A 17,056-nucleotide genomic window follows, 5' to 3' on the forward strand; every position below is an offset into this window, starting at 1 on the left:
GCGCCATTCAGTGAACAATGGAAGTAAAAATAAATTTTAATTGAATTGTTTTAGTACGATTGTTTTTCGAAAATGTCAGTGCTTGCAGGCAGGTATTAGTAGTGAGGTTCCTCAGTTAAAACAGTCATAATTTGTATGGCAGTCAGTCTGGAATTTCCTTTTAAAGCATTTCTCTTCTTGGTTGACTCTGATATGAAATATTAACAAACCTGACAAGATTCTGTTTATATTTTAATAAAGTTTTATTAAAATTTGGTAAATTAGCTTCTTATGTTTATTTTAGTTAGCCCATGAACAAAATATAAGGAAAAATTTAAAAAAAAAAATATTATTTAAATTTCCGAAAGTTTTACGGTTTTTGAAATGATCATATGTACACCTAATTTCAACAAATACTAACGTTTACATTTATTTTACTTTAAATTCATCTAAAATAAAAGGATTTTAATTTAAAAAAAACTAAAAGTTTATTTGTTTTGGGTTGAAAAGAGCAAACATACTCAATTATATCATATTGCTATGTACAACTTCCCCGCCAATTTTGTTTATTTAAATTTCAAAAATCCATATCTGCTGTTTTAAACAAATTTTTTTAAATTTCTTTACAGATTATGAAATACTATGCTTTAGTGCTTTAAAAAATAAATATATATAAATTTTTTTTTAAATTTTCCAAAATTTTAAAAAAAAGTTTTATAAAAATTTTTTTACGTTAAATCATCTAAATCTTAAATTTTTTATTTAATTTGTTAAAAAATAAGAGATTTTTAAGAAAATTGGGTTAAACATGTTAAAATAATTATACTTAGGATTACCAAAAATTATTATAGTTCTCGAATTTTCATATGTACGCCTAATTTCAACAAATACTAAAGTTTTAAATTATTTCATTCTAAATTCTTCTAAAATAAAAGGATTTTAATTTAAAAAAAAATAAAAGTTTAATTTTTTTTGGATTGAAAATAGCAAACTTACTCAAATATGTAATATTGCTATGTACAACTTCCCCGCCAATTTTGTTTATTTAAATTTCAAAAAACCATATCTTCTGTTTTAAACGAAATTTTTGAAATTTCTTTACAGATTATGAATATTACCATTAGGTGCTTTAATAAAAAATAAAAATTTTAAAAATATTTTTTTTTCATTTCCCAACTTTTTTAAAAAATGGAAAAAAAATTAAAAATTTTTTTGACGTGTTTATTATTTTAATTTTTTAAACTACTCCACGATACTGTTCATAATCTGTAAAGAAATTTAAAAAATTTTATTTAAAACCGAAGATATGGATTTTTGAAAGTTAAATAAACAAAATTGGCGGGGAAGTTGTACATAGCAATATGACCTAATTGAGTAAGTTTGCTATTTTCAACCCAAAAAAAATTAAACTTTTATTTTTTTTTTAATTAAATTATCTTAAACATTTTATTTAATTTGTTAAAAAATTTAAAGATTTTTAATAAATTAAAGTTAAACATAAATATAAAAATAAAAATTATTTACAATTACCAAAAAAGCCTTTAACAAAATTGTTTCAAATTTTTAAATATTCATAAAAAAAATACGGCTGTTTAAATATTAACAAATTAAAAGCAAGAATTCGAAATATATTTCAAATTAGATCATGCTCTAAATAATGAAGATTATAATTAAGAAAAATGTAACTCAAATATTTACACTATTAATTTGTACATTTAAATACATATGAACATATGTATTTCAACTAAATAGAAACACAAACTATTACAAAAAACTAAAACAAATAACTAACTTGTGACCTATTTCTAAAAAAAAGTACAAAACATTTACACAATTAATGCAAATTTAAACATGTAAAATTTAAAATTGTTTTAACAACCAAATGAACTACCGTTAAAAATTCACTACAAATAAAGAAAAAAAAAATCAAAAACATGTGATGGCTGTCAAAGTCACTACTAGGAATATTAAACATAAATTGTTTTAAAACAACAAAAGTATTAAACAAAACTATTTTTGTTTACTTATTTTAAACAAATTTAAAATAGCCAAAAAATAAAAACATAAAAAAGATACAAAATTATTTAAAAGCATAAAGATCAATTTGTCACTTAGATAATAATGATGATCATCATCATTATTATGATTATCTTCATCAATGTATTTAGTGTTTAGAATTTTAAATGATTTCTTCATTTATTTAATTTTTTTCGTATTTGAAAATTTGACACAGTTCTCTGTATGAGTGTGTGTTTGCGTTTGAGTATTTCTATCCATTTTAATGAATTTTTGTAGGTATTGAACCAAAACTACAACAACAACTTGTGCTCAGTACTGACAACCTTTAGTTAAACGTCACATTTGTACAACAAGTACTTTATTTTTCAGTATGTCATTCGTCAACGGAAAAAATAGAAAATAAAACAGAATACAACAGCAAAATAACTCAATACATTTTTATTTAATTTTTTTTTTTAACTTTTTTTATTTATTTTCTTTTATTTTGAGAAGAAAAAAAACAATAATTAAATATGTATACACCATTTCGTAGAGGATTTAAACAATAATATTGCAAAGTTTTATCTCATATCTAAAACAAATTGGAGAATCATCAAACATGGAACATTCTCAACCTCTACAATGGAAGTAGCAACAAAAGACTTTTTGATCAATAAAATAATCGATTTGAAAGTCTTTAGAGAAACATAAGAACGATTCTTTAAATACAGTTCATTCTCTACCACGTCCACTAGAGATCATAGATATCGTCTCAAATAAATCACTTTTTAAGCAACTAAAGTAGAGTCGGGTTTTTCCTAAACGAACTAGTTCAATTGAAGAGTGTTAAGTTCTAGAAATATTAAATTCTTTCCGCATGCGGTTTACTGTCTTGATTTGGCACATTTGAAATTATTTTGATTCTCCCAATTCAAGAACTAATTGCTAGGTCAACATGATTGACCCCTGAAGAAGCTGTTAATAGGTTTAAACCAGTGATAGGGACTCATAGTCACCAGTGGCCGAATATGATCAGTTATTTACTAGTAAGCAACGAAGTTTTTAAAAATAATAAAAAATCAATAGCTGGTCAAATGACAATAGAGTAAAAAGATTATAACATGTTATAATAATCCATATTCCATGTTTTCTCTCTGTGTCGACCACTGACTTTAACCCAAGTTTTGTAGTTAGGTCCTTCGAAACTGTTAAAGCTTTTCAAAAACAATTCTTGTCAGATCAAGAACCCTGAATAACTGGTTTAAACTTATGTTTCGGAATTTCTTCCTTTAAAGCTTAAAAATCGTATGGAAAATTGTTTCAAACGTCTGCAGAATTAGTTCGATCTTCATGCTAAATATTTGGAATAGCAATTAAGCTCTCAAAGCATTCGTAGGGGGCCAAATCTAGACATTTGCTCTGAAGTTTAATTTTTATTAATCCCTTTCCTGTGGGAAATGGTGTTTAAGAATACATTGGAAAAACATCTAAATACGACAAAATACTGAAGAAAAAAAAAACGTGTAAAGCTTATTCTCACATTTGGTTGTCATGGCCCGCTCCGCTGTGCCCTGGCTCTCAGTTTAATGTATGGTTTGGGGTTTTTTTATAATATTTTCTGTCGTTCACTTGTATTGTGTTTTTTGTAGTTGTTGATATTGTACGAGTATTTATTTATTTATTTATTATTTTTGTGTGAAGTACTGACTGAATTTCGAAGGCGGAGGGTATTAGATACAAAAATATATTTTGTATCTGTTAGTTATTACCTGAAATTGAAATCGTCACTTGTTGTCTTATTGTCGATCGTTTGTTGTTCTTCGTTCACAATTTTGTTTTTTTTGTTTTTTTGCTGTTTCGGTTTAGTCTCTCTTTAGTTGTATGAGCGATTGCAGTCAATGTTTGTTTTAATTGTTTTTACATTTATACGTTTATAATTTCGTTAAATTTATTGTTTAGTTATTTAATTGTACTTTAAAGTCACGGTTTAAAGCTTAAAATTCGTAAAACGGCAACGGGAAACGGCAATAATTGCAAACCACACAAACGAGTCTCAATAAATTAAGCCTAACTCCTACTATAATTTCATTAAACGGAGAAAGAGTTAAAAGTGTACTTAGAAAGTAATATAAAGCGGTAGTTTGAAAGTTAATTATATGTTAAACGAATCAATTAAAACAAGGGCAAAAAGCAAATCATCCAACAACATGAAATTTATAAAAAAATAAAGGAAAATAAGTGAAATTAAAAAAATAACTGTTAAATGTGTATTTTTTGGTTCAATTTAAAAAAAGTCCGCCAATTTATTATCTCTCTTTATGTAACTTAAAATAAAAATTACCTAAAACTCCAAGGTTTTTAAACACAAAATTTTTGTGGTTGTCATCAGTTTTTGTTTTATGTTTAATTCGCCTAATTTACGCTAAACGAAAATAAATATTTGTGCAATAAACAATAAAACCTTTTTTGCTGCCTTTAATACCTGTGAAAAAAATTAATTAATTTAGTGTACATACACTCAGAAAAATTCCAATAAAATAACAAAGTTAAGTTTAAACTTACGCTAAAAAGTATTGTCGCAGTGATAGTGGGAGTGTGTGAATGGAATTTAAACAGAAAATTATAAAAAAAATAATAAGAAACAAAACCTATTAGAAATTCATATCAAACACATGTGTAAATAAGAACTTCTAAGGAGTGCACTCCTATAAATTTAAAGAAGTTGTAATCGTAAGAAAACCAATAAAAGTGTTAAAATTTTAAATAATAAAAAAGTATACTATAAATTCTTATAGTTCATATAAATGTTAATGGTTTTAACAAACAATTAAATCTATTTGTTAAAATTTTGTAAATAAAGTGCTTGCGTGAGAATGTTTTAAATTGTTTTATGTCAGTTTAAATATGTTTTAGAAAAGTGTCAAAAAAATTAATTTTCTATGGATTATGACAGATTTTTAAAACATTGTAAAGGAATTTATTATAAGTATTATATTAAAAAGTGTTTAAATTAAAAAGAAACAGGAAAATCGAATTGGCAACATGTTGCTAAGGAATTACGCAAGCTTATAATGTCTTAAATTGTTTTATGTCAGTTTATATTTGTTTTAGAAAAGTGTAAAAAAATTATTTTCCGCGGATTAAGAAAGATTTTTAAAGTATTCTAAAGGAATTTATTATCAGCATTATAGGTATTAAAAAGTGTTTAAATTTGAAACAAGATATATGCGAATCTTGTTGGCAATATGTTGCTAACGATTAACGACAGACTTGTGATTACAAAAGATATTTCAAATATCTTAAGGAATTTATTACATGTTGGCAACATGTTGCTTAAGTATTACGCCTAATTTTAGAATCTGAAAGTTAGTCAAAATAGCTTAAAGGAATTTAATATAAACAAAATTTAAATCTATTTGCAACATGCTGCCAAGAATTTAAGCCACATTTTTAAAGAAAACTTAGTTTTATTTTAACACAATCTAAAAAAATTTGGCAACATGTTGCTTAGGAATTACGCCTAAAACAAACAGAAATATCTTGTTTGCAACATGTTGCTAGGAAATTGAGCCATATTTTTTAAAGAAAACTTTTAGTTTTATTTTAAGACAATCTAAAGCAATTTGTTTATAAAAAACATGGACATTTTGTTGGCAACATGTTGCTTGGAAATTACAACAGATTTGTGATTACAAAAGTTATTTAAAATAAATTAAAGGAAAGCAGCTATTGGCAACATGTTGCTTACGAATTAGGCCTCATTTTGCAGTATGAAAGATATTTAAAATATCTTAAAGTATATTAAATATTATTAAGCTAAATTAAAAACAAACAAAAATATATTTTTTGCAACATGTTGCTAGGAAATGGAGGCATATATTTAAAGAAAACTGTTAGTTTAATTTTAAGACAATCTAAAGCAATTTGTTTATAAACATTTGTTCTAATCTTTATCTGCAACATGTTGCTAAGAAACTGTGTCAATAACTAATTGCAGTTTCTGCTAAATAATCGTTCTTTTTGAAAGAACGCTAAGAAACAAATGAATTTGTTTTAAGGAAATATGTTTGTAAAATCTTTAAAAGAAAGGTGTCTGTTTTATTTCTGGACTATATAAAGCAGTTTTTTTATGAAAAATGTTAAGAAAATGTATTTGTTATTAAAAATCTTTATTAGAAACATTTCGCTAAGACATTGTGTCAATAATTAATTGCAGTTTTTATGTAGAAAAATTATTGCAAATTATTTATCTTTTATAACAGACTTTTTTATAAGAAAAGTCCTAATGAAATGACGACTTGTTCCAAAATATTACAGGAAACATGTTGTTTTTTAATTTGTTTTAAGAAAACAATCAAGAAATAATCTTTGTTATTAAAAATTTTCATCAGCAACATGTTTCTAAGATATTTTATCTATAATTAAATGCAGTTTTGTGTATAATTTGTTCTGGTACTTTTGATAAATTATTGTATTTTATTATTGAAGTTAATAAAAGCCAATTTGTTTTAAAATATTACAGGCAACATGTTGCTTGGAAAAAATATTTACTTTTTTAAAAGACGCAACATGTTTCTAAGGTTAGGTTTGCTAATTTATTACCTTTTATAAGAAAAATCATAATGAAATGACGACTTGTTTTAAAATCTTGCAGGCAACATTTTGTTTTCAAGAAAATATCTTTGTTATTAAATATCCTCATCAGAAACATGTTGCTACGATATTTCATCCATAATTAATTCCAGTTTTTGTACAGCAACATCTCACAAATCAATGCAAATAATTTGTTGTAGTACTTTTGATAATTTATTGAATTTTATAATTGAAGATATTATAAGACAAGTCTTAACGAAATGATGACTTGTTTTAAAAACTTGTAGGCAACATGTAGCTTGTTAATTCTTTTAAGGAACTCTTTGTGTTGCTAAGAAACAAAGGAATTTTATGTTAAGAAAACAATCAAGAAAATATGTATCTTTATCTGCAACATTTTGCTAGCTAAGATATTGCATCTCTTGATTAATTGCAGTTTTTATGTAGGTACTTTTGAGAAATTATTGTATTTTATAATTGAAGTTATTATAAGACAATCTAACCGACATGTTGATTGGTTTTAAAATGGTTTTAAAGAATGTTTATTTTTTTAAAAGGGCGCAACATGTTGCTAAGAAACAATGTTAGCGAATAATATTTCTTGTTTGTCTACAATTTATTATAATGAAAAATGTAACAGAATTCAAGAAACATTTTCGATTCATTACAGGAGACTTTCAATACATTGTAGGTACATTTACTACCAGATAAATCACTAGAAAATAACATTGCTTTTAAATAAATTTTAGCAACATGTTGCTGTAAAATAAATTTAGAATGTTCTGCAGAAATATGACCAAAATTAGTGACAAAATATGTTTAATAACTGTTCGGAGAATTTATGAAACATTTTCGGATAAACTAAATTAAAATCTTAAGAAAGTAAAAATGCATTTAAAAAAAGTGTCGAAATCTTAAGAAACTAACATTGCGTTAAATGCTTTATTAGCAACATGTTGAGGAACCAATTTTTCTGTAGATATGTTCAATGATTTAAGTGAGGTTTAGAAATATGTAGATAGATCGTACTATGAAATAATGACTGCTTTTTATTTTTTAAAAATCTGAAAATAATTTCGATTTAATCTGATTTACTCTTTAAAAAAATGAAAAAACCAGAGGCAGTCATTGTTTAATTTTTTCATTGAAATTTCTCACAAATTACTATAAAGTTTCAAGTGAAATGGACATAAAATCTCTAAAAATCAGAAAGTGGAATTAATCGTATTTGCGAATTAGGCGTCCCTTATACAAGTAATTAAGAAGTAATAAGTGAAATAATAAAACAAGTAGAAATATGTAAATATTTATCTGCGAGAAAATTCGATACCTTTTTATTAATTTTGAAGACTTTTTACAAAATAATGCTAATATAAAAGTCCTTTACTGGAATTATTTTGTTCTCTATCGAAGAAACAAAATCAATGTTTCATGTTATTATTGAATTAGGACATTAACTAATCCCTGACTGTCATTTTTAAAAGTCAAGTTAAAAGTTTGATTTGAATAACCAAAATTCATTTCAAAATTTATTGAATTACATTTTGTTTAAGCAGTGCAATAAATAATGCATATATTGTTTCCAAGTAAGTGATGTTTTATTTAAAATAAAACCAAAATGCAATAAATTGTTTCAATAAATATCAATTTAATTGAAACAAAACAAGTATGTTTAAAATATTAATTCAAATTTGAAAGGTGAAACCTTGACTTTTGTTCATGCGTAATGATCATTTTGAATATAACCTTCAATAAATTGACAAGGAAGGGTGTTAAATGCAAATGATATGGTATTGATTTCAAGTATAAGAGAACTTTGGTCCCTAAATGACTAACTGCTAAAGGTAGGGTCATACATGACAAATATTTGACGAAAAAGACGTAACCACTAAATAAAATATATTTGAATACTTTTGTTTATTCCAAAAATTCAAAACATAAAATTTAGTTTTATTTTATTTGATGCTGTTTGATCTTACAAAACAATTGTAAGAGTAAACACGTCAAACAAATTTGTGCTAAAAAAAGTGGTTACGCTTTTTAGAGCAAATATTTGCCATGTGTATTTCAGCATGAAAATCATTAAACAAAAATTCAGCTTTTTTTACCCTACACCACCATTATTATGCATTTGTGTAGATGTTTGTAACGCTCAAAAATATTAGTCTAATATCCACCTTAAAGTGTACCGATCGACTCAAAATCGCTTTCTGAGTCGAATAAACAATGTCCGTCCGTTCGTCCTTCCTTCTGGTTGGCTGGCCGTCCATATAAATCTTGTTCAAGCACTGGGCACTGAAGTATAAACTGTGTGATTCTGAATAATGTAAGAGAAATGTGTGAAATGTTCTTTCAGCTTAAAAATGTGTAATTTTTTTATATCTAATACCAATAACTATAATATTTTTTCTGTGTATTTTGAATTCTGTTTTCTTTTTAATTGTTTAATTAAAGCTTTATTACAAAAATTAATAAAATTCAATAATTCCAAATACATTTTGTACATTCAACTGTTTGAAATTCCTCTATTCGTGACTGATTTTTATGACAGTTTTTTTATTTGTTTTGTTTTCTGCGGTCTGTCTTCATAGGGCTATAATTAAATTTCAATAAACACGTCATTTAAACAGAGATTTTTTAATGTAATTCAATACTATTGCTCTCTCTCGCTCTGCACTCTATTTATCCAGTAATATTTCTCTTTAAAATAAATTGACAAAAAGGTAATTTGTATTGTTCTTTGGACTTATACCTTGAAATTTAAAAGCGCTTAAATTAGCATTTTTTAAACTTCAATACAATTGCACATGCCATTATTAAAAGTTTCAATTTGTCGGCAAGTCTCACAGAGATTTGAATGTAGTTTCAATTTATTTATTGCACAGAAGACTCTCTTATACTTATCGCGAGACTGACAATGTTAGTGTTACCAGAACATTTTCAGGAAAAAATTCAACAAATTTTCAGAATTTTCCATATAAAAAAAGCTAAACTTATTATATTATTTAGAAATTCTAAACAAATTTAAAAAATTTTAAAATTTTTTGGAAATAAAGTGCATTTCTATTACTTTAAATACCAATATGACAACTGTTTTGTATATAATTTTCAGTTGTTAATTTTGCATATTTTAGTGTATTTAATTAAGTGTAAATTAAATGCACGTTTCATAAAAAAATAAATAAATATATTGCTTGATTGTGTTTTTTTTTCAAATAAAACCGAAAACAATTTTAATAGTTTTTCAAAGTTTGCGTGATTTGGCAAATTAATGTGATACTTGGTTGTTTTAAATATTTTAAAATACATTTTCGTTTAAACAATAGAAATAATGCAAATAATTTTAATGTAAGCCTGCCCTACATGGGAGTGTTAAACTGACATTGATGTTTATATGGAATTATTATTTTAATTCTAAAAGTCTTAAATGAATATTTATAATAAAGTCAATTTGGGATTAAAGACGTAGTTAATGTGTAAGCAATATATTGATTTATGAGACCTTAGAACTTGTAGTTCTTTTTATATATTCTTGAATTTTTATGAAATTGAAAAATTTTGCTTTAGCAGTGTGTTTAAAACACTCTTATGTTCTAAATATAAAACGAAAATTAATGAGATTCTTCTAGAATCCGTGTTATTGTCCTAATATGTTTGCTATTGAAAATCACCACAATCAGTTGAGCAAAAAAGATCTTATGAAACAAAATGTGAGACAACCTCAAACAAATTTAATAGTTTTAATAGTAACAATACAATTTACTTTTTATATATAAGTAAATCTGCCAGGTTTATATTAATTTCTTATAAATCTCTCCAAATGCTAAATTTTGATACCCATATTGCTTACATTATCTATAGCTTTCTCATATTCTTAATAAATCGGTGCAAAAACCAAAGTGAAGGAATTCTATTGAAATATATATCAAATGAAAGCCAGTTTGAAATGCAATACAGTTATAGCAATTTATTTTTTAAATAATTGCTTTTTAATGATTTATAAAGATAAACAAGTCGGATATATTTTTTTAATTTTCCTTAACAAAGGCAGCTATTTCCACCATGACAAATGGTGAGTGTGTATTGATTTTGTCATTCTGTTTATAACACATCAAAGTATTTGTTACAGGCCTACAAAAAACTATATATTATGGATCCTTACGAAATTCTAAGACAATATAGCTATGTCCGTCTGTCTGTCTGCCTTTTGAAAGACAGATACTCTCTCTTTATAAGGTTTCTTTGGTATTGAAATTGGACAATATCGGTCCACGATTTCAGCTAGTCCCTATACAAATATCCCTCCTGAATACTGTATGTTCAGAATCTTCTCCAGTTTGGCATGGAGAGTGAAACTTATGGAGCTAAAGAATCTTTCATTAAGCACTTCCTAACTTAAAATTTAAATTAAACAAAGTGTGTGTGAGATACCATAGAAATTGTTCAATAGTTTGGAAGGCTTATCGATCCCATTATGTATGGAATATAACATATTGCTCGTGGAGAAAGTCTAATGTGGCACATAACGCTGTCCTGTTAAAATCATTTCATGCAAATCAGGCCAAAAGTACTTGATATGATTCCTTAGAACAAGTTCTTTATTTAAATATATTATTTTATTTGAAATTTCAACCATTTCCTTCTATTTGTGTGTGTAAAACACTCTCACATCTAAAATACAAAACTGAATTCAATGAATTTCAACCAAAATCTGTATTATTGTCCTAGACAGTTTAGTATTGTAAATCAGCATAATCGATTAAAAAGATAAAAATTTATGAAATAAAATATGGGAGAGCCTCAAACAAATTTGATTTTTTTTAACATGATTACTGTTATTATTGCCTTCATTTAGCTTAATTGGAGCCTGCTTGATATATGAACAATATATATTAACTAATTAACTAATAAGTTTACAACTCCCAGCTTTGTATCCGTTAACACTAATATAAACTTTATTCCCTATTTTCAATGACAATTATCGTAAAACAATTTCAGTTTCTAAAAGCGTAAAAACAGTTCAATTAAAGTGACATTAACTCAAGACGCAATAATTTAATTTTATTTAAAAAAACACCTGTTAATTGTTAAGAATAAACTAATTTTTCGAGTGTATTTTAATTAGTTGCAAACACACAAAAATAATATTGATAAAGTGTTTTGTTTAAATTAAGAAAACAAAATGTGTGTTTTAGAAATGTCTAATTAAAAATATATTTTTAAATAAAAAACAGACCTTTTGTTGAAATAATTAATAATAGAAATTAAAAAAAGCAATTTCTAAATATGCAAGACCTTCAGTTGAAGACATGGAGGCAACATTTATTTTATTTAAATTAAAAATTAATGTATAATAAATATAAATGTTAAAAATGAAAAGTAATTAATTATATACCGTTCATTATTTTGTTTAGTTGTACAAAGATTAGTAGCCGCAACTAATTGCTAGCGACTTCTCTCCACTCTTAACTGAGAGAACTAAAACTGGGATTGCAATTTATTTAATTACCAGACAAATTTGAAATTTTATTACATTTTAAATTCAAAACTTTAATGTATATATTTTTGTATATTTTCTATTTAATATTGGATCACTAAACTTTGTTTATGTCAACAAGCTCATCAAAAATTCCAAAAATTTTTAACAAAAATTTGTCATACATACGCATATTTTCTTTTTTGTCTCCAAACAGTTGCACACGTTTATGTCATCCAGCTATGAAAACCTTTACTCAAACATACAACAATTCAGGTGGAGATATGAGTGTGTGTGTGTGGAAACGCACACATACATAAAATATTGTTATGCTCTAGTAAATCAAAATAAATAAAATTTTAAATAATAATGTTTGTTCAAATAAATAAAATGGGGAAAAAACTGTGAGTTTTTTTTACATTCTTCCAACTCGCTTAGGTATAAAATATGCATGAAAATAAAAGTAAAGTGAAAAACAAACAGAAAAAAAATGTGTCAATTTCCATTAAATTTAACGTAAAATTTAAAACGTTACGGAAAGTTAGTGGGAATTTAATGAGTTTTTTTCCACACTAATATACATATACTTTTTTACAAAACAGTTACTTCATATGAAACTCATTAATATTCTGAATGAAGTTTTAAACCTAACAACTGTTATCGAATAATGAATAATTTAAAAATATAGTAACTAAACATATTTAATACAATTTACTTCTAATAATTATGTAAATTTGCCAGGTTTATATTATATTCTCAAAGTCTTTACAAAATGCTAAAGTTTGCTACCCATTTTGCTTACATTATCTACAGCTTTCTCATATTCTTAATGAATCGGTGCAAAAACCAAAGTCAAGGAAATTTAAAGAAATTTATATCCAATGAAAGCCAATTTGAATGGAAATAAAATTGTGATAAAGAATTGAGATATTAGTAATTTGTTAATTATTTATACATAAAAAAATGTCATTAAGTCTGATATATTTTCAAAAATTTTCTTTAAAAATTAAGAAAATCTATATAGTTTATACTGATTCCTTAAAGCTTTAACCAAATGCTAAATTTTGATACCCATATTGCTTACATTATCTATAGCTTTCTCATATTCTTAATAAATCGGTGCAAAAAACCAAAGTGAAGGAAATGTAAAGAATTTTACATCCCATGAAAGCTAGTTTGAAGGGAAATAAAATAGTGGTAATGCATTAAGAAAATATTAACTTAACGATTTATACATAAAAGTATATCATTAAAGCCAGACATATTTTCAAAGATTTTCTATAATAACAAAGAAATAATGTATGGTTTATACTAATTCCTTAAAGCTTTAATCAAATGCTAAATTTTGATACCCATATTGCTTACATTATCTATAGCTTTCTTATATTCTTAATGAATCGGTGCAAAAAGCAAAGTGAAGGAATTCTATTAAAATATATATCAAATGAAAGCTAGTTTGAAGGCATATAAAATAGTGGTAAAGAATTTAGAAAACAGTAATTTGTTAATGATTTATACATAATAATATCATTAAAGTCGGAAATATTTATATATTTTCAAAAATTGTTCTTAATAACAAAGAAAATCTGTATGGTTTATATTAATTTATTATAGCTTTAACCAAATGCTAAAGTTTGATACCCATATTGTTTACATTATCTATAGCTTTCTCATATTCTTAATGAATCGGTGCAAAAACCAAAGTGAAGGAAATCTAAAGAAATTTACATCCGACGAAAGCTAGTTTAAAGGGATATAAAATAGTGGTAAAGAATTAAGAACATAGTAATATGTTAATGATTTATACATATATAAAAAAAGATATATTTTTTTTATTTATTTACTGAAATTTCAAAATTCATAAAATTGTAAAATATTTATTACATTACTTTGAAATAAAACTCTATATGAAATATATTGCCACTTGTTTGTATATTCATGTAATATTTATGCTTGGTAAACAAATTTTTAATAAATTTAGATGAAAACTACAATTTGACATTTATTTAGCAATACAAAGAAAAAACAGAAATATATAGTGTTTACTGTCAACGGCCATATTAGTTTTTCGTTTACAAAATCTATTAAACTTTATGACATTTTAAAATCATATTTAAAATGTATTTTTTTTGTTCCTTTTTTTGTCACTCTCATATCTTTCTTTTTAGTGCAAAATACAATATTTTAGCATGAAATTTGTTTGAATATTTTAACAAAACAGAAAACTATAAAAAAGAAAAATAAAACACACATAAAAATATATAAAACATTTATTTGACTGTAAGAGTATGTAGTTCAAAAGAGCGATATATTGTTACTTCGAGCATGAAATGTATGTATTACAAAGATATTCTCCATACAAATGTATATGTAGATATAAATGTATATGACACATCCATAGATTGGAATGTATGTATATGAAAGTGTAAATATTGATTTACATGTTTTTTTAAAAAAAAGCATACAAATGTCAATGAAATGGAAATCGTAAAAATGTTTTTTTTTATGATATTTTATATTGGTTGTCAAAAATCAAGTGTGAATAAGGACAGTTAAGGTTGGAGGTAAACGACCAGAGGATGGTACTAAACCTTGGTTAATCAAAAAAGGCCACATTAGACGAGGATGAATATAAGATATGCTGAAAACCAGCATTATTTACAATTCATAAAGTTGAAGAACTTTCTATATTTTTATATTTAAAAAAAAAATCCTCTAAAATATATGTAAATCTTTGTAGTTTATATTAAATTCTTAATGTGCTTCTAAAATTCTTAACTTTGATACCCATATTCATTATATTATCTTATGCTTTTTGGTATTCTTATTAAATCGGTTCAAAACCTAAAGTGAAGATATTTTAAAGAATTATAAATCAAATTAAAGCTAGTTTGATATAAAATATAATTGTGTTAAAGAAATTTGAAAATAATAGAATTTTAATCAATAACACAGCCACAAATATTTATAAAATTTTGTAAAAGTATAAATAAATTTCAATATTTTAGTTTAGTAATGGCATAAATCTGCAAGGTTTATACTAATTTCTATAAACACTCACAAAATGCGAAATTTTAATACCCATATTGCTTATATTATATATGACTTTTTCATATTCTTATTAAATCGGTGCAAAAATCAAAATTCAGGGATTTGTTAGAATAGCATATCAAAAGAAAGCTAGTTTGAAGGGAAATTAAATTTTTGCAATGGATTTTGAAAATAATTATTTTTTAAATATTAATAGAGCTTTGATTTAAAAAAAGTGGGAATTTTTATATTGTATTTATTTAAAAAAATTAATTTTATAACTTAAATCTATAATGTTTATATTTATTTCTTAGAGTACTCATTAAATTGTAAATTTTGATACCCATATAGGCCATATTATCTATTGGTTTTTCATATTCCTAATAAATCGGTGCTAAAACCAAAATTGAGATATTTTATCGAATGTTATTTCAAATGAAAGCTACTTTGAAATCATATGAAATAAAGATAATGAATTCTAAAAATAATAACTTTTTTAATATTTATAAAGCAATAATGTTTAAAATTTGGAAATTTTTTAGTTAATTAAAATTTTTAGTTAAATAATTGTATAAATAAGGTTTATATTTATTTCTTAACGTACTCGTAAAATACAAAATTTTGATACCCATATTACATATATAATCTATGGCTATTTTATATTCTTAATGAATCGGTGCAAAAACCAAAGTTGAGGGATTCAAACAAATTTGATAACAAATGAAAGCCAGTTTGAAGAGAAATAAAATAGTGCTAATGGATTTTGTGGATACTAACATTTTGATATTTTATAGAGATACAATGTTTTAACAAAATTCGTTTGTATTTATATTTGCTATTGTATACAACTATTTCAAATCCTAACCCCAATTTTGGTAAGATATTTATATCCAACCATTTTTTTATATTTTTAATAAACAATATATTTTTTTGTAGTTTCTAAACACAAATTGATTTTAATACTTTGTTTGCACTTTCTCGTTTTCAAAAATTCCCCCCCAAAAAATGCTTTTTATAATAATAAAAAAATAAGAACAAACATAAAACCATCTAAAAAATTGGAAAGAAAACCTAAATTCTCTGAAAGACAAATAACATTTGTTAAAAAAACAAACAAATAAAAAGACTGGCACATCAGACAGACGATCACACTTACAAATGTAAAATAAATTTTAGCAGACAAACAACCATATGGACGGGCAGGCAGACAGACATACACGGCATGGTCAGTTGATAAAAAGTACTAAATGTCATTTTGGCTAACACAAACAAAAAAAAAACATTAGACACATTTCAATTTACACATTCAGTCAATAACCACAATAATATCAAGACTAATAATAACAAAAAAAATACAACTATTTTGTTGTAGGTATTTGTTTAAAATAAATACATAGCAGAATGAGATAAAATAAAAACTTATAGCAAAAGAAATGACTTTTAACATCATCAATGAATCAATATGTTCGTGTTCGATGGCATTATGTTCGAACATCATGTTTAAGTGAATAATGTGGTCTGTTCATAACAAGCTAAGATGAAGAAGATCTCTAGTAACAAGATGTATTTTACAGATTTCAACAATCTTTTTTGTTAATAATAATAATAATAGAAAAAGAAAAATGACTTGCTTAAAGTGCCATTTAACAGTAACTTATACAAAAATATTCATTTGAATACTTCAATTTATTTTAGCTTATTTTACAATATTAAAACTGTTTAAATTGTTGCGAGGAAAAAACATGATAGAAAAAATGTTTACAGTCACATCAATAAAGACATACATTTTGTATTCAAATACAATGTTTTCATATTATCATTATATTACAAATTAAAGGAAATGGTAAAAGAACAACAATATATTAAGTCTTCCATAAATCAGTTCTATTAATATTGTTTTATCATTCAATTATTGATATATTTAAAAAAAATTGCTCTAATAACTATGGAAATTTTAATGGTTTATATTAATTTCTTAAA

General features: G+C 24.7%; 1 protein-coding gene across 6 annotated transcripts in view; it reads left to right on the forward strand.

The window, feature by feature from the left end:
• Window positions 1-17,056, forward strand: part of bru2 (bruno 2) — a 294,037-nt gene that overhangs the window by 159,070 nt on the left and 117,911 nt on the right. For 2 of the 6 annotated variants that reach the window (XM_065502495.1, XM_065502496.1), the window contains exon 1: window positions 3,686-4,100. The exons of the other annotated variants lie outside the window; for them this stretch is intronic. The gene's annotated coding sequence lies outside the window, so the exon portion shown is untranslated. Of the gene's footprint in view, window positions 1-3,685; window positions 4,101-17,056 lie in introns of those variants that run through there. 6 annotated transcript variants of the gene reach the window in all.

Source organism: Calliphora vicina, chromosome 2 (assembly GCF_958450345.1).
Source record: "Calliphora vicina chromosome 2, idCalVici1.1, whole genome shotgun sequence".
Lineage (NCBI taxonomy): Eukaryota > Metazoa > Arthropoda > Insecta > Diptera > Calliphoridae > Calliphora > Calliphora vicina.